The sequence below is a fragment of the Pseudophryne corroboree genome, assembly GCF_028390025.1.
Source record: "Pseudophryne corroboree isolate aPseCor3 chromosome 6 unlocalized genomic scaffold, aPseCor3.hap2 SUPER_6_unloc_4, whole genome shotgun sequence".
In the NCBI taxonomy this organism is placed as follows: domain Eukaryota; kingdom Metazoa; phylum Chordata; class Amphibia; order Anura; family Myobatrachidae; genus Pseudophryne; species Pseudophryne corroboree.
The window spans coordinates 197,401-223,099 of record NW_026967605.1 but is presented as its reverse complement, the minus strand read 5'-3'; the positions used below and the strand labels follow the sequence as shown (position 1 = coordinate 223,099).

General features: G+C 52.7%; 1 protein-coding gene across 4 annotated transcripts in view; it reads right to left on the bottom strand.

Moving 5' to 3' along the window:
- The window catches only part of GIGYF1 (GRB10 interacting GYF protein 1), a 96,507-nt gene extending 72,384 nt beyond the window's left edge, over window positions 1–24,123 (bottom strand). For 2 of the 4 annotated variants that reach the window (XM_063950443.1, XM_063950446.1), the window contains exon 1: window positions 23,191–24,122. The gene's annotated coding sequence lies outside the window, so the exon portion shown is untranslated. Of the gene's footprint in view, window positions 1–23,190 lie in introns of all 4 variants that reach the window. The other 2 variants (XM_063950444.1, XM_063950445.1) reach the window with 2 other exon arrangements.
- Window positions 24,124–25,699: the final 1,576 nt, after the last annotated feature.

Genomic DNA, 25,699 nt, shown 5'->3' with positions numbered 1-25,699 from the left:
ACTGGATCAACACCGGCTGACCCTGAAGCAGGGGTTTTGCCAGACTTAGAGCATTGTAAATCGCTCTTAGCTCCAGTATATTTATGTGAAAAGACATCTCCAGGCTTGACCATACTCCCTGGAAGTTTCTTCCCTGTGTGACCGCTCCCCAACCTCTCAGACTGGCATCCGTGGTCACCAGGACCCAGTCCTGTATGCCGAATCTGCGGCCCTCTAACAGATGAGCACTCTGCAACCACCACAGAAGAGACACCCTTGTCCGTGGCGATAAGGTTATCCGCTGATGCATCTGCAGATGTGATCCGGACCATTTGTCCAGCAGATCCCACTGAAAAGTTTGTGCGTGGAATCTGCCGAATGGAATCGCTTCGTAAGAAGCCACCATCTTTCCCAGGACTCTTGTGCATTGATGCACAGACACTTTCCCTGGTTTTAGGAGGTTCCTGACAAGTTCGGATAACTCCTTGGCTTTCTCCTCCGGAAGAAACACCTTTTTCTGAACCGTGTCCAGAATCATTCCCAGGAACAGCAGACGTGTCATCGGGGTCAACTGAGATTTTGGAAAATTCAGAATCCACCCGTGTTGTTGCAGCACTAGTCGGGTTAGTGCTACTCCGTCCTCCAGCTGTTCTCTGGACCTTGCCCTTATCAGGAGATCGTCCAAGTAAGGGATAATTAATACGCCTCTTCTTCGCAGAAGAATCATCATTTCGGCCATTACCTTGGTAAAGACCCGAGGTGCCGTGGACAATCCAAACGGCAGCGTCTGAAACTGATAATGACAGTTTTGCACCACGAACCTGAGGTACCCTTGTTGTGAAGGGCAAATTGGGACATGCAGGTAAGCATCCTTTATGTCCAGGGACACCATAAAGTCCCCTTCTTCCAGATTCGCTATCACTGCTCTGAGTGACTCCATCTTGAACTTGAATTTTTGTATGTACAGGTTCAAAGATTTCAGATTTAGAATAGGTCTTACCGAGCCGTCCGGCTTCGGTACCACAAATAGCGTGGAGTAATACCCCTTTCCCTGTTGTAGGAGGGGTACCTTGACTATCACCTGCTGAGAATACAGCTTGTGAATGGCTTCCAATACCGTCGCCCTGTCTGAGGGAGACGTTGGCAAAGCAGACTTTAGGAACCTGCGAGGGGGAGACTTCTCGAATTCCAACCTGTAACCCTGAGATACTACCTGCAGGATCCAGGGGTCCACCTGTGAGCAAGCCCACTGCGCGCTGAAATTCCTGAGTCGACCCCCCACCGCTCCTGAGTCCGCTTGTAAGGCCCCAGCGTCATGCTGAGGGCTTTGCAGAACCCTGAGAGGGCTTCTGTTCGTGGGCAGGGGCTGCTTGCTGCCCTCTCTTACCCCTTCCTCTGCCCCGAGGCAGATATGACTGTCCTTTTGTCCGCTTCTTCTTATAGGACCGAAAGGACTGCGGCTGAAAAGACGGTGTCTTTTTCTGTTGGGAGGGGGTCTGAGGTAAAAAGGTGGATTTTCCGGCAGTTGCCGTGGCCACCAGATCCGATAGACCGACGCCAAAGAATTCCTCCCCTTTATACGGCAATACTTCCATATGTCGTTTGGAATCCGCATCACCTGACCACTGTCGCGTCCATAAACTCCTTCTGGCAGATATGGACATCGCATTTACTCTCGATGCCAGAGTGCAAATATCTCTCTGAGCATCTCGCATATAAAGGAAAGCATCCTTTAATTGCTCTATAGTCAATAAAATACTGTCCCTATCCAGGGTATCAATATTTTCAGTCAGGGAATCCAACCAGACGACCCCAGCACTGCACATCCAGGCTGAGGCGATGGCTGGTCGCAGTATAACACCAGTATGTGTGTATATACTTTTTAGGGTAGTTTCCAGTCTCCTATCAGCTGGATCCCTGAGGGCGGCCGTATCAGGAGACGGTAACGCCACTTGTTTTGATAAGCGTGTGAGCGCCTTATCCACCCTAGGGGGTGTTTCCCAGCGCGCCCTAACCTCTGGCGGGAAAGGGTATAATGCTAATAACTTTTTTGAAATTAGCACTTTTCTATCTGGGTTAACCCACGCTTCATCACATACATCATTTAATTCCTCTGATTCAGGAAAAACTACAGGTAGTTTTTTCACCCCCCACATAAAATACCCCTTTTTGTGGTACTTGCAGTATCAGAGATATGCAAAGCCTCCTTCATTGCCGTGATCATATAACGTGTGGCCCTACTTGAAAATACGTTTGTTTCATCACCGTCGACACTAGATTCAGTGTCTGTGCCTGGGTCTGTGTGGAGCGACTGAGGTAAAGGGCGCTTTACAGCCCCTGACGGTGTCTGAGACGCCTGGGCAGGTACTAACTGGTTTGCCGGCCGTCTCATGTCGTCAACTGATTTTTGTAATGTGCTGACATTATCACGTAATTCCATAAACAAAGCCATCCATTCCGGTGTCGACTCCCTGGGGGGTGACATCACCATTATCGGCAATTGCTCTGCCTCCACACCAACATCGTCCTCATACATGTCGACACACACGTACCGACACACAGCAGACACACAGGGAATGCTCTTATCGAAGACAGGACCCCACTAGCCCTTTGGGGAGACAGAGGGAGAGTTTGCCAGCACACACCCAAGCGCTATAATATATATGGGAACAACCTTATATAAGTGTTGTTCCTTATAGCAGCTTAAATATATCAAAATATCGCCAAAAAATGCCCCCCCTCTCTGTTTTACCCTGTTTCTGTAGTGCAGTGCAGGGGAGAGTCCTGGGAGCCTTCCTCACAGCGGAGCTGAGCAGGAAAATGGCGCTGTGTGCTGAGGAGAATAAGCCCCGCCCCCTATTTCGGCGGGCTTTTCTCCCGGAGTTTTAGATATCTGGCATGGGTTAAATACATACATATAGCCTCAATGGCTATATGTGATGTATTCTTTTGCCATAAAGGTATTAAATATTGCTGCCCAGGGCGCCCCCAGCAGCGCCCTGCACCCTCCGTGACCGCTTGGTGTGAAGTGTGTGACAACAATGGCGCACAGCTGCAGTGCTGTGCGCTACCTTCATGAAGACTGAAGAGCCTTCTGCCGCCTGTTTCCGGACCTTCAATCTTCAGCATCTGTAAGGGGGGTCGGCGGCGCGGCTCCGGGACGAACCCCAGGGTGAGCCCTGTGTTCCGACTCCCTCTGGAGCTGATGTCCAGTAGCCTAAGAATCCAATCCATCCTGCACGCAGGTGAGTTGAAATTCTCTCCCCTAAGTCCCTCGATGCAGTGAGCCTGTTGCCAGCAGGACTCACTGAAAATAAGAAACCTAAAAACTTTTTCTAAGCAGCTCCTTAAGAGAGCCACCTAGATTGCACCCTGCTCGGACGGGCACAAAAACCTAACTGAGGCTTGGAGGAGGGTCATAGGGGGAGGAGCCAGTGCACACCACCTGATCCTAAAGCTTTATTTTTGTGCCCTGTCTCCTGCGGAGCCGCTATTCCCCATGGTCCTGATGGAGTCCCCAGCATCCACTTAGGACGTTAGAGAAAACATGATTAGCTGCTTTACGCGGCAAAACGCGACACTAATGGTCACGGACAGCGCGATATGAGCATAAATTGAATATCGCCCATCACCTTACACGGGAGATCGTGCCGCAATGACAATTGAATTCCCCCCTTTTATTAATGCATTTATTCCTAATGAACACTGCAACGTACGCTGTTATAACACCCAGCATATAGACAGTGACCCAGTCACCAGTAAGAGGCAGTGGCTTCTCCTCCTATGTCTGTGTGTTATACATAGAGGAGGCTATAGCAGGCAGTCCCCTCACAGTGCCTGGCAGTGCGGGAGAACAGCTGGAAGACTGGGCACTGTAAGGGCAGGGTGCTGGCAGATGAATGTGGAGGGGGAACCTGCAGCCGTGTTTCAGCATCACGGGGTGTCTGACTGATGAGAAATGTAATGTATACATGACATTATATACCCTGTCACTACAGCGTTCACTGGGTACATCCAAAGTATAACTGATTACCTGGACAAACTGGTACTCTTCCTGATACAAGCAGGTAGCCCCTTCTCACACACCTGCGCACAGGTAAGCCCCTTCTCAGACCCCTGTGCACAGGTAAGCCCCTTCTCACACACCTGTGCACAGGTAAGCCCCTTCTCACACACCTGTGCACAGGTAAGCCCCTTCTCAGACCCCTGTGCACAGGTAAGCCCCTTCTCACACACCTGTGCACAGGTAAGCCCCTTCTCACACACCTGTGCACAGGTAAGCCCCTTCTCACACACCTGTGCACAGGTAAGCCCCTTCTCACACACCTGTGCACAGGTAAGCCCCTTCTCAGACCCCTGTGCACAGGTAAGCCCCTTCTCACACACCTGTGCACAGGTAAGCCCCTTCTCACACACCTGTGCACAGGTAAGCCCCTTCTCACACACCTGTGCACAGGTAAGCCCCTTCTCACACACCTGTGCACAGGTAAGCCCCTTCTCACACACCTGTGCACAGGTAAGCCCCTTCTCACACACCTGCGCACAGGTAAGCCCCTTCTCACACACCTGCGCACAGGTAAGCCCATTTCTCACACACCTGCGCACAGGTAAACCCATTTCTCACACACCTGCGCACAGGTAAGCCCATTTCTCACACACCTGCGCACAGGTAAGCCCATTTCTCAGACACCTGCGCACAGGTAAACCCATTTCTCACACCTGCGCACAGGTAAGCCCATTTCTCACACACCTGCGCACAGGTAAACCCATTTCTCACACCTGCGCACAGATAAGCCCATTTCTCACACACCTGCGCACAGGTAAGCCCATTTCTCACACACCTGCGCACAGGTAAGCCCATTTCTCACACCTGCGCACAGGTAAGCCCATTTCTCACACACCTGCGCACAGGTAAGCCCATTTCTCACACACCTGCGCACAGGTAAGCCCATTTCTCACACACCTGCGCACAGGTAAGCCCATTTCTCACACACCTGCGCACAGGTAAGCCCATTTCTCACACACCTGCGCACAGGTAAGCCCATTTCTCACACACCTGCGCCATGATTGTCAGTGTAGCCGTTTCCCTGAAAGCTTGTAGACTGTCCCTCCCCAGAGCACCACATGGCATACCAGTATAATAACGCAGAAAGGATAGTCCCAGACATTACTTACACATGACATTCACCTCGCCAGTATCTTATAATGGTTTATTAATGCTTAACAAACAATCATTAAAACGTGTAAAAGCTTAGAGAGCCATTACACATTCCAGTCACTATTTATAACACACAAACCGGTTCTTCTTACAGAGCAGATACAGTACTCTGTACTACACAGATGAGACAGAGTACGCACCACGGTATGAGACTGCCGCACCACAGGATAAGACTGACTGCACGCACCACGGTATGAGACCGACCGTACGCACCACGGGATGAGACCGATTCAAACCCCAAAACTGACACAGTATAAGGAACGAGCGCCTGGTGAAAATAAGATTTTACTCACCGGTAAATCTATTTCTCGTAGTCCGTAGTGGATGCTGGGAACTCCGTAAGGACCATGGGGAATAGCGGCTCCGCAGGAGACTGGGCACAACTAAAGAAAGCTTTAGGACTACCTGGTGTGCACTGGCTCCTCCCCCTATGACCCTCCTCCAGACCTCAGTTAGGATACTGTGCCCGGAAGAGCTGACACAATAAGGAAAGGATTTGGAATCCCGGGTAAGACTCATACCAGCCACACCAATCACACCGTATAACTCGTGATACTATACCCAGTTAACAGTATGAAATATAACTGAGCCTCTCAACAGATGGCTCAACAATAACCCTTTAGTTAAACAATAACTATATACAAGTATTGCAGACAATCCGCACTTGGGACGGGCGCCCAGCATCCACTACGGACTACGAGAAATAGATTTACCGGTGAGTAAAATCTTATTTTCTCTGACGTCCTAGTGGATGCTGGGAACTCCGTAAGGACCATGGGGATTATACCAAAGCTCCCAAACGGGCGGGAGAGTGCGGATGACTCTGCAGCACCGAATGAGCGAACTCTAGGTCCTCCTCAGCCAGGGTATCAAACTTGTAGAACTTAGCAAATGTGTTTGACCCCGACCAAGTAGCTGCTCGGCAAAGTTGTAAAGCCGAGACCCCCTCGGGCAGCCGCCCAAGAAGAGTCCACCTTCCTCGTGGAATGGGCTTTTACAGATTTAGGATGCGGCAGTCAAGCCGCAGAATGTGCAAGTTGAATCGTGCTACAGATCCAGCGAGCAATAGTCTGCTTTGAAGCAGGCGCACCCAACTTGTTGGGCGCATGCAGGAAAAATAGCGAGTCAATCTTTCTGACTCCAGCTGTCCTGGAAACATAGATTTTTAGGGCCCGGACTACGTCCAGCAACTTGGCGTCCTCCAAGTCACGAGTAGCCGCAGGCACCACAATAGGCTGGTTCAAATGAAACGCTGAAACCACCTTTGGGAGAAATTGGGGACGAGTCCTCAATTCCGCCCTATCCATATGGAAAATCAGATAAGGGCTTTTACAAGACAAAGCCGCCAATTCTGACACACGCCTGGCCGAAGCCAAGGCCAACAGCATGACCACTTTCCACGTGAGATATTTTAGTTCCACGGTTTTAAGTAGTTCAAACCAATGCGACTTTAGGAAATCCAACACCACGTTGAGATCCCAAGGTGCCACTGGGGGCACAAAAGGGGGCTGAATATGCAGCACTCCCTTAACAAATGTCTGAACTTCAGGTAGTGAAGCCAGTTCTTTTTGGAAGAAAATCGATAGAGCCGAAATCTGGACCTTAATGGAACCCAATTTTAGGCCCATAGTCACCCCCGACTGTAGGAAGTGCAGAAACCGACCTAGCTGAAATTCCTTTAATAAGCAAAGGGATAACTTCCTCCGGAATGCCCTTTTCCTTCAGGAACAATGAGTATAGTTCTTATTCCTCTCCTTCTTATTAGTCTCAGTACCTTGCGTATGAGAGGCAGAGGAGGACACACATACACCGACCGGTACACCCACGGTGTTACCAGAGCGTCCACAGCTATCGTCTAAGGGTCCCTTGACCTGGCGCAATATCTTTTTAGCTTTTTGTTGAGGCAGGACGCCATCATGTCCACCTGTGGCCTTTCCCACCGGTGTACAATCATTTGGAAGACTTCTGGATGAAGTCCCCACTCTCCCGGGTGGAGGTCGTGTCTGCTAAGAAAGCCTGCTTTCCAGTTGTCCACTCCGGGAATGAACACTGCTGACAGTGCTAACACATGATTTTGTAGGGAAGTCTCCTGACTTGTCCATAGTCCCTGGAAGTTTCTTCCCTGTGTGACTGCCCCCCAACCTCGAAGGCTGGCATCCGTGGTCACCAGGACCCAGTCCTGTATGCCGAATCTGCGGCCCTCTAGAAGATGAGCACTCTGCAGCCACCACAACAGCGACACCCTGGTCCTTGGAGACAGGGTTATCAGCCGATGCATCTGAAGATGCGATCCGGACCACTTGTCCAACAGATCCCACTGAAAGATCCTTGCATGGAACCTTCCGAATGGAATTGCTTCGTAAGAAGCCACCATCTTTCCCAGGACTCGCGTGCAGTGGTGCACCGACACCTGTTTTGGTTTTAGGAGGTCTCTGACTAGAGATGACAACTCCTTGGCCTTATCCTCCGGGAGAAATACTTTTTTCTGTTCTGTGTCCAGAACCATCCCCAGGAACAGTAGACGCGTTGTAGGAACCAGCTGCGACTTTGGAATATTCAGGATCCAGCCGTGCTGTTGTAGCACTTCCCGAGCTAGTGCTACACCGATCAACAACTGTTCCCTGGACCTCGCCTTTATAAGGAGATCGTCCAAGTACGGGATAATTAAAACTCCCTTTCTCCGAAGGAGTATCATCATTTCGGCCATTACCTTGGTAAATACCCTCGGTGCCGTGGACAGACCAAACGGCAACGTCTGGAATTGGTAATGACAGTCCTGTACCACAAATCTGAGGTACTCCTGGTGAGGAGGGTAAATGGGGACATGCAGGTAAGCATCCTTGATGTCCAGTGATACCATGGAATCCCCCTCCTCCAGGCTTGCAATCACCGCCCTGAGCGATTCCATCTTGAACTTGAACCTTCTTATATAAGTGTTCAAGGATTTTAAATTTAAAATGGGTCTCACCGAACCGTCCGGTTTCGGTACCACAAACATTGTGGAATAGTAACCCCGTCCTTGTTGAAGGAGGGGTACCTTGATTATCACCTGCTGAGAATACAGCTTGTGAATCGCCTCCAGCACTGCCTCCCTGTCCGGGGGAGCTGTCGGCAAGGCAGATTTGAGGAAACGGCGAGGGGGAGACGTCTCGAATTCCAGCTTGTACCCCTGAGATACTACTTGTAGAATCCAGGGATCCACCCGTGAGCGAGCCCACTGGTCGCTGAAGTTCTTGAGACGGGCCCCCACCGTACCTGGCTCCGCCTGTGGAGCCCCAGCGTCATGCGGTGGACTTAGAGGAAGCGGGGGAGGACATTTGTTCCTGGGAACTGGCTGTATGTTGCAGCTTTTTCCCTCTACCTCTGCCTCTGGGCAGAAAGGACGCGCCTCTAACCCGCTTGCCTTTCTGGGGCCGAAAGGACTGTACCTGATAATACTGTGCTTTCTTTGGCTGTGAGGGAACATGGGGTAAAAATGCCGACTTCCCAGCTGTCGCTGTGGAAACGAGGTCCGAGAGACCATCCCCAAACAACTCCTCACCCTTGTAAGGCAATACTTCCATGTGCCTTTTAGAATCTGCATCTCCTGTCCACTGCCGAGTCCACAATCCTCTCCTGGCAGAAATGGACATTGCGTTTATTTTAGATGCCAGCCGACAAATATCCCTCTGTGCATCTCTCATGTACAAGACAGCGTCTTTAATATGCTCTACGGTTAGCAAAATAGTGTCCCTGTCTAGGGTATCAATGTTTTCCGACAGGGAATCTGACCACGCAGCTGCAGCACTGCACATCCATGCTGAAGCAATAGCCGGTCTCAGCATAATACAGGTTGAGTATCCCTTATCCAAAATGCTTGGGACCAGAGGTATTTTGGATATGGGATTTTTCCGTATTTTGGAATAATTGCATACCATAATGAGATATCATGGCGATGGGACCTAAATCTAAGCACAGAATGCATTTATGTTACATATACACCTTATACACACAGCCTGCAGGTAATTTTAGCCAATATTTTTCATAACTTTGTGCATTAAACAAAGCGTGTCTACATTCACACAATTCATTTATGTTTCATATACACCTTATACACACAGCCTGAAGGTCATTTAATACAATATTTTTAATAACTTTGTGTATTAAACAAAGTTTGTGTACATTGAGCCATCAAAAAACAAAGGTTTCACTATCTCACTCTCACTCAAAAAAGTCCGTATTTCGGAATAATCCGTATTTCGGAATATTTGGATATGGGATACTCAACCTGTACCTGAGTGTGTATATACAGACTTCAGGATAGCCTCCTGCTTTCTATCTGCAGGCTCCTTTAGGGCGGCCGTGTCAGGAGACGGTAGTGCCACCTTTTTTGACAGACATGTGAGCGCTTTATCCACCCTAGGGGATGTCTCCCAACGTGACCTGTCCTCTGGCGGGAAAGGGTACGCCATTAGTAACTTTTTAGAAATTACCAGTTTCTTATCGGGGGAAGCCCACGCTTCTTCACACACTTCATTTAATTCATCAGATGGGGGAAAAACCACTGGTAGTTTTTTCTCTCCAAACATAATACCCTTTTTTGTGGTACCTGGGGTAATATCAGAAATATGCAACACATTTTTCATTGCCGTAATCATGTAACGGGTGGCTCTATTGGAATGTACACTAGTCTCATCATCGTCGACACTGGAGTCAGTATCCGTGTCGACATCTGTGTCTGCCATCTGAGGTAGCGGGCGTTTTAGAGACCCTGATGGCTTTAGAGACGTCTGGGCAGGCACAGGCTGAGAAGCCGGCTGTCCCACATCTGCTATGTCGTCAAACCTTTTATGTAAGGAGTCGACACTGTCGCGTAATTCCTTCCACATAACCATCCACTCAGGTGTCGACCCCGCAGGGGGTGACATCACATTTATCGGCACCTGCTCCGCCTCCACATAAGCCTCCTCATCAAACATGTCGACACAGCCGTACCGACACACCCCACACACACAGGGAATGCTCTGACTGAGGACAGGACCCCACAAAGCCCTTTGGGGAGACAGAGAGAGAATATGCCAGCACACACCAACAGCGCTATATAACACAGGGATTAACACTATAACGGAGTGATTCTTCCCAATAGCTGCTTGTATACACAATATTGCGCCTAAATTTAGTGCCCCCCCTCTCTTTTTTACCCTATGTAGTCTGGAAACTGCAGGGGAGAGCCTGGGAGCGATCCTTCCAGCGGAGCTGTGAGGGAAAATGGCGCCAGTGTGCCGAGGGAGATAGCCCCGCCCCTTTTTCGGCGGACTTCTCCCGCTTTTTTCTATGTATATCTGGCAGGGGTATTTTACACATATATAGTCTCTATGACTATATTATGTGTTATTTGCCAGCCAAGGTACTCAATATTGCAGCTCAGGGCGCCCCCCCCCCCCAGCGCCCTGCACCCATCAGTGACCGGAGTGTGAGGTGTGCATGGGAAGCAATGGCGCACAGCTGCAGTGCTGTGCGCTACCTTGATGAAGACCGACGTCTTCTGCTGACGATTTCCAGGACCCTCTTCTTGCTTCTGGCTCTGTAAGGGGGGCGGCGGCGCGACTCTGGGACCGGACGACCGAGGCTGGGCCTGTGTTCGATCCCTCTGGAGCTAATGGTGTCCAGTAGCCTAGAAGCCCAAGCTAGCTGCAAGCAGGTAGGTTCACTTCTCTCCCCTTAGTCCCTCGTAGCAGAGAGTCTGTTGCCAGCAGATCTCACTGAAAATAAAAAACCTAAAATAAACTTTCTTTTTCTAAGAGCTCAGGAGAGCCCCTAGTGTGCATCCAGCTCAGCCGGGCACAACATTCTAACTGAGGTCTGGAGGAGGGTCATAGAGGGAGGAGCCAGTGCACACCAGATAGTCCTAAAGCTTTCTTTAGTTGTGCCCAGTCTCCTGCGGAGCCACTATTCCCCATGTTCCTTACGGAGTTCCCAGCATCCACTAGGACGTCAGAGAAAGTTGTGTTACCATGGAGACAGTCTTGCTCACACTGCATACTGACAGCTGGCTCCAGAGATTCCAACGTGCCCATATAACAAACACCAATTCATACTAGCCTTCAGCCATAAGTACAAGCCACTTACTGTATATAAAGTCCTGAAACTAGCGGAGCACATTGCATTATCTTATTACTGTAAGTCTGTGCTGTACAGCAGTGTCTTTATATCATACAGAGTTCCTGATTACCTCTGTACAGCGGTCTACACCTGACACATTATGTGCTGCTTCCCGGCGCAGGGAAGATAATCTATACACAGAAAGTGCTGCAGATACATTAGTAAGAGGAGGACGTGCATACATAGGCAGCTGGAACCATTTAATTTTATTACCTTAGTTCATATCACAACACCGAACGGAACATTTCTATGTCTGACGCAGCTTTATGCAAATTGCGCTGCTCAGAGGGGGCGTTGCCTATTTACCAGAAACCACTTATTGCAACATTCACATAACTACAACACAAGCAGAAAATGTAACACTGTAAACCCTGACAGTATACAAGCCCCGCTCTGGTACTGTCACCCCCCCCCCCCCCCGTACCCTGACAGTATACAAGCCCCGCTCTGGTACTGTCACCCCCCCCCCCCCCCCCCGTACCCTGACAGTATACAAGCCCCACTCTAGTACTGTAACCCCCCCGTACCCTGACAGTATACAAGCCCCGCTCTGGTACTGTAACCCCCCCGTACCCTGACAGTATACAAGCCCCACTCTGGTACTGTAACCCCCCGTACCCTGACAGTATACAAGCCCCGCTCTGGTACTATCACCCCCCCCCCCCCCCGTACCCTGACATTATACAAGCCCCACTCTGGTACTGTATCCCCCCCTGTACCCTGACAGTATACAAGCCCCACTCTGGTACTGTCACCCCCTCCGTACCCTGACAGTATACAAGCCCCGCTCTGGTACTGTCACCCCCTCCGTACCCTGACAGTATACAAGCCCCGCACTGGTACTGTCACCCCCTCCGTACCCTGACAGTATACAAGCCCCGCACTGGTACTGTCACCCCTCTGTACCCTGACAGTATACAAGCCCCACTCTGGTACTGTCACCCCCCTGTACCCTGACAGTATACAAGCCCCGCTCTGGTACTGTCACCCCCCTGTACCCTGACAGTATACAAGCCCCGCTCCGGTACTGTCTCCCCCCCCCCCCCCCCGTACCCTGACAGTATACAAGCCCCACTCTGGTACTGTCACCCCCCCCCCCCCCCGTACCATGACAGTATACAAGCCCCGCTCTGGTACTGTCACCCCCCTGTACCCTGACAGTATACAAGCCCCGCTCCGGTACTGTCTTCCCCCCCCCCCCCCCCCGTACCCTGACAGTATACAAGCCCCGCTCCGGTACTGTCACCCCCCCCCCCCCCCCGTACCCTGACAGTATACAAGCCCCACTCTGGTACTGTCACCCCCCCCCCCCCCCCCCGTACCATGACAGTATACAAGCCCCGCTCTGGTACTGTCACCCCTCTGTACCCTGACAGTATACAAGCCCCACTTTGGTACTGTCACCCCCCCCCCCCCCTGTACCATGACAGTATACAAGCCCCGCTCCGGTACTGTCACCCCCCTGTACCCTGACAGTATACAAGCCCCGCTCCGGTCACCCCCCCTCCCCCCCCGTACCCTGACAGTACACAAGCCCCACTCTGGTACTGTCACCCCCCCCGTACCCTGACAGTATACAAGCCCCGCTCTGGTACTGTCACCCCCCCTCCCCCCCCCCGTACCCTGACCGTATACAAGCCCCACTCTGGTACTGTCACCCCCCCCCCCCGTACCATGACAGTATACAAGCCCCGCTCTGGTACTGTCACCCCCCTGTACCCTGACAGTATACATGCCCCACTCTGGTACTGTCACCCCCCTGTACTAGTGTTCACTCTAGGCTGTTTTAGCAGGGCGCCGCGCCCTGCCCGTTTTTTAGCAGGCAAAACCCGCCCTGCCCCTTTTGCGGCACCCTGCTAGAACAGCCGCCCGCTTCCTGCCCTCCCGGCGTGTATAGATGCCGTGCGCATGCGTGCGGTATCCATTCATGCATTGGGAGAGGGCTGGGGGAAGCCCAGCACCGACGGAGGTGCTGGGCACGCGCCCAACAGTGACGTCGCCGGCCACAGACGCTCTCTATAGTAGCGTCTGTGGGCCGCACCGCCCCTAAAATGACGTAGGCGTGGCCACGCCCCCTAATTTGAGTGGTCGCGCATGTGCCCCCGGAGTCCGGCGCCCTGCCCCTTTTCACTCCTAGAGTGAACACTATGTACCCTGACAGTATACAAGCCCCGCTCTGGTACCGTCACCCCCCCTGTACCCCGACAGTATACAAGCCCCACTCTGGTACTGTCACCCCCCCCCCCCCCCCCCCGTACCCTGACAGTATACAAGCCCCGCTCTGGTACTGTCACCCCCCTGTACCCTGACAGTATACAAGCCCCACTCTGGTACTGTCACCCCCCCCGTACCCTGACAGTATACAAGACCCGCTCTGGTACTGTCACCCCCCCCGTACCCTGACAGTATACAAGCCCCACTCTGGTACTGTCACCCCCCCGTACCCTGACAGTATACAAGCCCCGCTCTGGTACTGTCACCCCCCTGTACCCTGACAGTATACAAGCCCCGCTCTGGTACTGTCACCTCCCTGTACCCTGACAGTATACAAGCCCCGCTCTGGTACTGACACCCCCCTGTACCCTGACAGTATACATGCCCCACTCTGGTACAGTCACCGCCCCCCCCCCGCCCCCCCCAGCCCCCCCCCCCCCCCCCGTACCCTGGATGTATATACAGTATATAGGCCCCGCTCTGGTACTGTCACCTCCCCTGACAGTATACAGCAGACAGTATATAACCCCGCTCTGGAACGGTCACACCATCTGTACCCTGACAGTATACAGCAGACAGTATATAGCCCCACTCTGGTACTGTCACCCTCCCATACCCTGACAGTATACAAGACCCACTCTGGTACTGTCACCCCACCCCCGTACCCTGACAGTATACAAGCCCCACTCTGGTACTATCACCCCCCCCCCCCCCCCCGTACCCTGACAGTATACAAGCCCCGCTCTGGTACTGTCACCCCCCTGTACCCTGACAGTATACAAGCCCCGCTCTGGTACGGTCACCTCCCCTGACAGTATACAGCAGACAGTATATAACCCCGCTCTGGAACGGTCACACCATCTGTACCCTGACAGTATACAGCAGACAGTATATAACCCCGCTCTGGGACTGTCACACCCCCTGTACCCTGACAGTATACAGCAGACAGTATATAACCCCGCTCTGGGACTGTCACACCCCCTGTACCCTGACAGTATACAGCAGACAGTATATAACCCCGATCTGGGACTGTCACACCCCCTGTACCTTGACAGTATACAGCAGACACTATATAACCCCGCTCTGGGACTGTCACACTATCTGTACCCTGACAGTATACAGCAGACAGTATATAACCCCGCTCTGGGACTGTCACACCCCCTGTACCCTGACAGCAGACAGTATACAATCCCACAGTATACAGCAGACAGTATATAACCCCGCTCTGGGACTGTCACACCCCCTGTACCCTGACAGTATACAGCAGACAGTATATAACCCCGCTCTGGTACTGTCACATCCCCTATACGCTGACAGTATACAGCAGACAGTATACAATCCCACAGTATACAGTATATAACCCCGCTCTGGGACTGTCACACCCCCTGTACCCTGACATTATACAGCAGACCGTATATAACCCCGCTCTGGCACTGTCACACCCCCTGTACCATGACAGTATACAGCAGCCAGTATATAAGCCCCGAATGGGACCAGTACCCCGACAGTATACAGCAGACAGTATATAAGCAACGCTCTGTCACCCCCCCCCGCCCCCAACCTGTACCCTGACAGTATACAGCAGACAGTATATAACCCCAGCTCTGGCACTGTCACACCCCCTGTACCCTGACAGTATACAGCAGACAGTATATAACCCATCTATGGGAATGTCACACCCCCTGTACCCTCACAGTATACAGACCGTATATAAGCCCCGCTCTAGGACTGTCACACCCCCTGTACCCTCACAGTATACAGACCGTATATAAGCCCTGCTCTGGTACTGTCACACCATCTGTACCCTGACAGTATACAGCAGACAGTATATAAGCCCCACTCTGGGACTGTCACACCCCCTGTACCCTGACAGTATACAGCAGACCGTATATAACCCCGCTCTGGGACTGTCACACCCCCTGTACCGTGACAGTATACAGCAGCCAGTATATAAGCACCGCTCTGGGACGGTCACACCCCCTGTACCCCGACAGTATACAGCAGACAGTATATAAGCCCCGCTCTGGGACTGTCACACCCCCTGTACCCTGAAAGTATACAGCAGACAGTATATAACCCCGCTCTGGGACAGTCACACCCCCTGTACCCTGACAGTATACAGCAGACAGTATATAAGCCCCGCTCTGGGACTGTCACACCCCCTGTCCCCTGGCAGTATACAACCCAGCTCTGGGACTGTCACACCCCCTGTCCCCTGACAGTATACAGCAGACAGTATATAACCCCGCTATGGGACTGTCACACCCCCTGTACGCTGACAGTATACAGCAGACAGTATATAACCCCGCTATGGGACTGTCACACCCCCTGTACCTTCACAGTATACAGCATATAACCCCGCTCTGGCACTGTCACACCGTCTGTAACCTGGCAGTATACAGCAGACAGTATATAACCCCACTCTGGGACTGTCACACACCCTGTACCCTGACAGTATACAGCAGACAGTATATAACCCCGATATGGGACCGTCACACACCCTGTACCCTGACATTATAAAGCACACAGTATATAAGCCCCACTCTGGTACTGTCACACCCCCCCCCCCCCCCCCCCCCCCCCCCCCCCCTGTACCCTGACAGTATAAAGCAGACAGTACACAAGCCCTGCTCTGGGACTGTCACACCGTCTGTACCCTGACAGTATACAGCAGACAGTATATAAGCCCCACTGTGGGACTGTCACACCCCCTGTATCCTCACAGTATACAGCAGACAGTATATAAGCCCGCTATGGGACTGTCACACCCCCTGTACCCTGACAGTATATAGCAGACAGTATATAAACCCGCTCTAGGACAGTCACCCCCCCTGTACCCTGACAGTATACAGCAGACAGTATATAACCCCGCTATGGGAATGTCACACCTCCTGTACCCTCACAGTATACAGACCGTATATAAGCCCCGCTCTAGGACTGTCACACTCCCTGTACCCTGAGAGTATACAGCAGACAGTATATAAGCCCCGCTCTGGCACTGTCACACACCCCCTGTACGCTGACAGTATACAGCAGACAGTATATAACCCCGCTATGGGACTGTCACACCCCCTGTACCCTGAGAATATACAGCAGACAGTATATAAGCCCCGCTCTGGCACTGTCACCCCCCCCCCCCCTGTACCCTGACAGTATACAGCAGGCCGAATATAACCCCGCTCTGGCATTGTCACACCCACTGTACCCTGATCGTATACAAGCCCCGAATGGGACTGTCACACCCTCAGTACCCCGACAGTATGCAGCAGGCAGTATATAAACACCGCTCTGGGACTGTCACACCCCCTGTACCCTGACAGTATACAGCAGACAGTATATGAGCCCCGAATGGGACTGTCACACCCTCTGTACACTGACCGTATACAACAGACAGTATATAAGCCCGCTATGGGACTGTCACACCCCCTGTACCCTGGCAGTATACAGCAGACAGTATATAACCCAGCTCTGGGACTGTCACACCCCCTGTACCCTGACAGTATACAGCAGACAGTATATAACCCCGCTCTGGGACTGTCACACCCCCTGTACCCTGACAGTATACAGCAGACAGTATATGAGCCCCGGATGGGACTGTCACACCGTCTGTAACCTGGCAGTATACAGCAGACAGTATATAACCCCACTCTGGGACTGTTACACACCCTGTACCCTGACATTATAAAGCACACAGTATATAAGCCCCACTCTGGTACTGTGTCCCCCCCCCCCCCTACCCCCCCGTACCCTGACAGTATACAGCAGACAGTACACAAGCCCTGCTCTGGGACTGTCACACCGTCTGTACCCTGACAGTATACAGCAGACCGTATATAAGCCCGCTATGGGACTGTCACACCCCGCTGTACCCTGACAGTATACAGCAGACAGTATATAACCCTGCTAAGGGAATGTCACACCCCCTGTACCCTCACAGTATACAGCAGACAGTATATAAGCCCCGGATGGGACTGTCACCCCCCCCTGTATACTGACAGCAGACAGTATATAAGCCCCGCTCTGGGACTGTCAGACCCCCTGTACCCTGAGAGTATACAGCAGACAGTATATAAGCACCGCTCTGGCACTGTCACAACCCCCTGTACCCTGACAGTATACAGCAGACAGTATATAAGCCCCGCTCTTGGACTGTCACACCCCCTGTACCCTGACAGTATATGAGCCCCGGATGGGACTGTCAAACACCCTGTACACTGACAGTATACAACAGACCGTATATAACCCCACTCTGGGACTGTCACACCCCCTGTACCCTCACAGTATACAGCAGACACTATATAACCCCGCTCTGGGACTGTCACACCCCCTGTACCCTGACAGTATACAGCAGACAGTATATAACCCCACTCTGTGACTGTCACACACCCTGTACCCTGGCAGTATACAGCAGACAGTATATAACCCCGCTCTGGTACTGTCACCCCCCCCCTGTACCCTGACAGTATACAGCAGACCGTATATAACCCTGTTCTGGGACTGTCACACCCCCTGTACCCTGACCGTATACAATTGACAGTATATAAGACCCGATCTGGGACTGTCACACCCCCTGTACCCTGGCAGTATACAGCAGACCGTATATAAGCCCGCTCTGGGATAGTCACACCCCCTGTACCCTGACATTATACAGCAGACAGTATATGAGCCCTCTATGGGACTGTCACACCCCCTGTACCCTGGCAGTATACAACAGACAGTATATAACCCCGCTATGGGACTGTCACACCCCCTGTACCCTGACAGTATACAACAGACAGTATATAACCCCGCTCTGGGACTGTCACACCCCCTGTACCCTGGCATTATACAGCAGACAGTATATAACCCCGCTATGGGACTGTCACACCCCCTGTACCCTGACAGTATACAACAGACAGTATATAACCCCGCTCTGGGACTGTCACACCCCCTGTACCCTGACAGTATACAGCAGACAGTATATAACCCCGCTATGGGACTGTCACACCCCCTGTACACTGACAGTATATAAGCCCGCTCTGGGATAGTCACACCCCCTGTACCCTGACATTATACAGCAGACAGTATATGAGCCCTCTATGGGACTGTCACACCCCCTGTACCCTGACAGTATACAGAAGACACTATATAAGCCCTGCTCTGGTACTGTCACACCATCTGTACCCTGACAGTATACAGCAGACAGTATATAAGCCCCACTCTGGGATTGTCACACCCCCTGTACCCTGACAGTATACAGCAGACCGTATATAACCCCGCTCTGGGACTGTCACACCCCCTGTACCGTGACAGTATACAGCAGCCAGTATATAAGCACCACTCTGGGACTGTCACACCCCCTGTACCCTGACAGTATATAGCAGACAGTATATAACCCCGCTCTGGGACAGTCACACCCCCTGTACCCTGACAGTATACAGCAGACAGTATATAAGCCCCGCTCTAGGACAGTCACACCCCCTGTACCCTGACAGTATATAGCAGACAGTATATAAGCCCCGCTCTGGGACTGTCACACCCCCTGTACCCTGGCAGTATACAAGCCAGCTCTGGGACTGTCACACCCCCTGTCCCCTGACAGTATACAGCAGACAGTATATAACCCCGCTATGGGACTGTCACACCCCCTGTACGCTGACAGTATACAGCAGACAGTATATAACCCCGCTCTGGCACGGTCACACCGTCTGTAACCTGGCAGTATACAGCAGACAGTATATAACCCCACTCTGGGACTGTCACACACCCTGTACTCTGACAGTATACAGCAGACAGTATATAACCCCGATATGGGACCGTCACACACCCTGTACCCTGACAGTATACAGCAGACAGTACACAAGCCCTGCTCTGGGACTGTCACACCGTCTGTACCCTGACAGTATACAGCAGACAGTATATAAGCCCCACTGTGGGACTGTCACACCCCCTGTATCCTCACAGTATACAGCAGACAGTATATAAGCCCGCTGTGGGACTGTCACACCCCCTGTACCCTGACAGTATACAGCAGACAGTATATAAACCCGCTCTAGGACAGTCACCCCCCCTGTACCCTGACAGTATACAGCAGACAGTATATAACCCATCTATGGGAATGTCACACCCCCTGTACCCTCACAGTATACAGACAATATATAAGCCCCGCTCTAGGACTGTCACACTCCCTGTACCCTGAGAGTATACAGCAGACAGTATATAAGCCCCGCTCTGGCACTGTCACCCCCCCCCCCTGTACGCTGACAGTATACAGCAGACAGTATATAACCCAGCTATGGGACTGTCACACCCCCTGTACCCTGAGAATATACAGCAGACAGTATATAAGCCCCGCTCTGGCACTGTCACCCCCCCCCCCCCCCCCTGTACCCTGACAGTATACAGCAGGCCGAATATAACCCCGCTCTGGCATTGTCACAGGGGGTACCCTGATAGTATATAAGCCCCGAATGGGACTGTCACACCCTCAGTACCCCGACAGTATGCAGCAGGCAGTATATAAACACCGCTCTGGGACTGTCACACCCCCTGTACCCTGACAGTATACGAGCCCCGAATGGGACTGTCACACCCTCTGTACACTGACCGTATACAACAGACAGTATATAAGCCCGCTATGGGACTGTCACACCCCCTGTACCCTGACAGTATATAACCCAGCTCTGGGACTGTCACACCCCCTGTACCCTGACAGTATACAGCAGACTGTATATAACCCCGCTCTGGGACAGTCACCCCCGCTGTACCCCGACAGTATATAACCCCGCTATGGGACTGTCACACCCCCTGTACCCTGACAGTATATAACCCAGCTCTGGGACTGTCACACCCCCTGTACCCTGACAGTATACAGCAGACAGTATATAACCCCGCTCTGGGACTGTCACACCCCCTGTACCCTGACAGTATACAGCAGACAGTATATGAGCCCCGGATGGGACTGTCACACCGTCTGTAACCTGGCAGTATACAGCAGACAGTATATAACCCCACTCTGGGACTGTCCCCCCCCCCCCCCCCCCCCCCCTGTACCCTGACAGTATACAGCAGACAGTACAAAGCCCTGCTCTGGGACTGTCACACCGTCTGTACCCTGACAGTATACAGCAGACAGTATATAAGCCCCACTGTGGGACTGTCACACCCCCTGTATCCTCACAGTATACAGCAGACAGTATATAAGCCCGCTCTGGGACTGTCACACCCTCTGTACCCTGGCAGTATACAGCAGGCAGTATACAGCAGACCGTATATAAGCCCGCTATGGGACTGTCACACCCCGCTGTACCCTGACAGTATACAGCAGACAGTATATAACCCTGCTAAGGGAATGTCACACCCCCTGTACCCTCACAGTATACAGCAGACAGTACATAAGCCCCGGATGGGACTATCACCCCCCCTGTATACTGACAGTATATAAGCCCCGCTCTGGGACTGTCAGACCCCCTGTACCCTGAGAGTATACAGCAGACAGTATATAAGAACCGCTCTGGCACTGTCTCACCCCCCTGTACCCTGACAGTATACAGCAGACAGTATATAAGCCCCGCTCTTGGACTGTCACACCCCCTGTACCCCGACCGTATATGAGCCCCGGATGGGACTGTCACACACCCTGTACACTGACAGTATACAACAGACCGTATATAACCCCACTCTGGGACTGTCACACTCCCTGTACCCTCACAGTATACAGCAGACACTATATAACCCCGCTCTGGGACTGTCACACCCCCTGTACCCTGCCAGTATATAACCCCACTCTGTGACTGTCACACACCCTGTACCCTGACAGTATACAGCAGACACTATATAACCCCGCTCTGGGACTGTCACACCGTCTGTACCCTGGCAGTATACAGCAGACAGTATATAACCCCACTCTGGGACTGTCACACACCCTGTACCCTGACAGTATACAGCAGACCGTATATACCCCTGTTCTGGGACTGTCACACCCCCTGTACCCTGACCGTATACAATAGACAGTATATAAGCCCCGATCTGGGACTGTCACACCCCCTGTACCCTGGCAGTATACAGCAGACAGTATATAACCCCGCTCTGGTACTGTCACCCCCCCCTGTACCATGACAGTATACAGCAGACCATATATGACCCCGCTCTGGGACTGTCACACCCCCTGTACCCTGACAGTATACAGCAGACCGTATATAACCCTGTTCTGGGACTGTCACACCCCCTGTACCCTGACCGTATACAATTGACAGTATATAAGCCCCGATCTGGGACTGTCACACCCCCTGTACCCTGGCAGTATACAGCAGACAGTATATAAGCCCGCTCTGGGATAGTCACACCCCATGTACCCTGACATTATACAGCAGACAGTATATGAGCCCTCTATGGGACTGTCACACCCCCTGTACCCTGGCAGTATACAACAGACAGTATATAACCCCGCTCTGTGACTGTCACACCCCCTGTACCCTGACAGTATACAACAGACAGTATATAACCCCGATCTGGGACTGTCACACCCCCTGTACCCTGGCAGTATACAACAGACAGCATATAACCCCGCTCTGGGACTGTCACACCCCCTGTACCCTGGCAGTATACAACAGACAGTATATAACCCCGCTCTGGGACTGTCACACCCCCTGTACCCTGACAGTATACAGCAGACAGTATATAACCCCGCTATGGGACTGTCACACCCCCTGTACCCTGACAGTATACAACAGACAGTATATAACCCCGCTCTGGGACTGTCACACCCCCTGTACCCTGGCAGTATACAGCAGACAGTATATAACCCCGCTATGGGACTGTCACACCCCCTGTACACTGACAGTATACAGCAGACAGTATATGACCCCGCTATGGGACTGTCACACCCCCTGTACCCTGACAGTATACAGCAGACCGTATATAACCCTGTTCTGGGACTGTCACACCCCCTGTACCCTGACAGTATACAGCAGACCGTATATAACCCTGTTCTGGGACTGTCACACCCCCTGTACCCTGACCGTATACAATAGACAGTATATAAGCCCCGATCTGGGACTGTCACACCCCCTGTACCCTGGCAGTATACAGCAGACAGTATATAACCCCGCTCTGGGACTGTCACAGCCCCTGTACCCTGACAGTATACAGCAGACAGTATATAACCCCGCTATGGGACTGTCACACCCCCTGTACACTGACAGTATATAAGCCCGCTCTGGGATAGTCACACCCGCTGTACCCTGACATTATACAGCAGACAGTATATAAGCCCTCTATGGGACTGTCACACCCCCTGTACCCTGGCAGTATACAACAGACAGTATATAACCCCGCTCTGGGACTGTCACACCCCCTGTGCCCCGACAGTATACAGCAGACAGTATATAACCCCACTCTGGGACTGTCACACCCCCTGTACCCTGACAGTATACAGCAGACAGTATATAACCCCGCTATGGGACTGTCACACCCCCTGTACACTGACAGTATACAGCAGACAGTATATAACCCCACTCTGGGACTGTCACACCCCCTGTACCCTGACAGTATACAGCAGACAGTATATGAGTCCGCTATGGGACTGTCACATCCCCTGTACCCTGACAGTATACAGCAGACTCCTGACAGTATACAGCAGACTCCGCTTGGCCATTTACCTTCCACCAGGATGCCGCCGGGGTCTCCTCACTGCGCGTTCCTTACGGCTCTGGGTTATCTTCCTTTGGATGACGGTATTTGGGCCCCGGATCTCTGCGATGTGACCGGGCCCCGGGGGTGGGTACAGTAAGACGTTACCCTGCGCAGCGACCCCGTAGCGTCAGTGTCTCTCCCTCCAGGGCCCCGCCTGGCGCTGTATATACAGGTGTACCTGCCTGTGCACCTATATATATATATATATAAGAGCTATATATAGTGGGTGCAGTGCCGGTATACCGCTGCCTAGGCCGCTACACGCGAGTGTACAGCTGCCTGCCCTGACCCCGGCCCGCTGAATGTAAACATGTCTGACCCAGGTGACTTGTAGGTGCCCCCAGTCCTGTGTGTGGCCCCCGGGGTGTCAGACACGGGGCCCCCTGGCGGTAAGAGGTGCCCCCTCCCCGGCTGTGCGTTACTGGCCACCGGCCCTGACCCGAGCACTGAGGCGGCGGCGCTGGACCCCGAGCTCGCGGTGTGCTAGGCCCGAAGGCCCGGGCTCAGTCCCTCTCTGCGTGCGGGTAACGGGCCGCCTCCTCCCGGGGGGACCTTGCTCCGTCTCCCGCTCTCTCTCGCCCCCCCCCCAGGCTGCGTCCCTGTCGCCTCGGTCGCGATATTCACTCGTTACGTCACGACACGTCACGCTCCCTCCTCCGCCACCTCCTCCGTGTGCGGGGATCCCAGGACAAGATGGCGGCGGCGCTGAGGGGAGGGGTCACGTGACGCACTGTGCTCCCGTGCTGGCGGGGCGGGGCCACGGGAGAGCGTCGCCGGTCTCGCGAGAGCGTCGCCGGCGGCCAATCAGAGGGGGTCGGTCGGCGCCCGAGGACCCTCAGCCGGCGCGCTGGGCGACCGTTATGTCAGCGGTTGGGGGGTCTCGGGGTGACACAGCGACAGCCTCACCGCCCCACTCACACGCTACCTGCCCCACTTCCGGTGCAGCAACATGGCGGCGCCGGAAATGGCCTGTGAGGTGTAGTGGGCGGGGCCTGCAGTAAATAAACATTGGGTTAGCCCTGCCCCGTCCAGGGTGTCTCCCATGGATATAGCTGAGCTCTGTCAGAGGGACCACAAGTCCCAGCATAACTATACACTGCCTGACCTCTACCTTGTTCCCCGTTAGTATTAAGCCCTGACCTGTCCTCTCCCATCACGCTCACAGCGGTAAATGTACTAAGATGGGATGTTGCCAATAGCAACCAATCAGATCCCAGGTATTACCTTCTAGAACAGTGATAGGGAACCTTTGGCACTCCAGCTGTTGTTGAACTACACATCCCAGCATGCCCTGCTACAGTTTTAGCATGGCAAAACTGTAGCTGGGCATGCTGGTATATGTAGTTCAACAACAGCTGGAGTGCCAAAGGTTCGCCATCACTGTTCTAGAAGGTGCTAGATAAATGAAAAGTAGAATCTGATTGGTTGCTATGGGCAACATCCCATCTTACATAGATCTCCCGTCTTAGTAAATTTACCCCACAATGTCTGTTTGCCTGTATGTGTTATGTACCAGGGAGTAACAGACCTTCTCCGGGACCTACAGCGCCCTAATCTGGGAGTAGAGCTGGGTACACGCTTTTCCAATCCTCTGCAAATCGGGGCTATTTTTGGGCCGGAACGTCGTTACTTTTCTAAAACGATGGGCCGGAACGTCTGCGGCCTGCCCACAGCGGCGGGGTCCGGGCAAAGGGGCACGCGGCCATTTCAAATGTGGCTCTGGCCGCCAGCCGGTCAGAGCTCGCGGACCGACAGTGGCGGTCCCTGATTGGCTGCAGGCCGCAAACTTTGAATGGCTTACAAGCCAGCGCCTCAAATGGCCGCTGGAGAGGGGCAGGCAAGGCGCACGCTGCGCCTTCCCTTCCCCACATATACAGACATTGGCAGCTGCAGCAGCAGAAGAGGGGTGAACGTGTGGGCAGAATGTGTAACTGGCACTACTGGGGCATTGGGTATCTGACACTACACTGGGACATTGTGTATCTGGCACTACACTGGGGCATTGTGTATCTAGCACTACACTGGGGGCATTGTGTAACTGGCACTCTGGGGGCACAATGTGTAACTGGCACTACAGGGGGCATTGGGTAACTTGCACTAGTGGGGACAGAATGTGTAACTGGCACTACTGGATGCATTGTGTATCTGGCACTATACTGGGGCATTGTGAATCTGGCACTACTGGGGGCATTGTCTATCTGGCACTACTGGGGCCAGAATGAGTAACTGGCACTACTGGGGGCATTGTGTATCTGGCACTTCTAGGGCCAGAATGTGTAACTGCCACTACTGGGGTCATTGTGTATCTGGCACTTCTCTGGGGGCATGGTGTATCTGCACTACTCTGGGAGCATTGTGTGTCTGGCACTACACTGGGGGCATTGTGTATTTGGCACTACACTGAGGGCATTATGTGTATCTAGCACTACACTGTGGGCAATATGTATATCTGGCACTACACTGGGGGCATTGTGT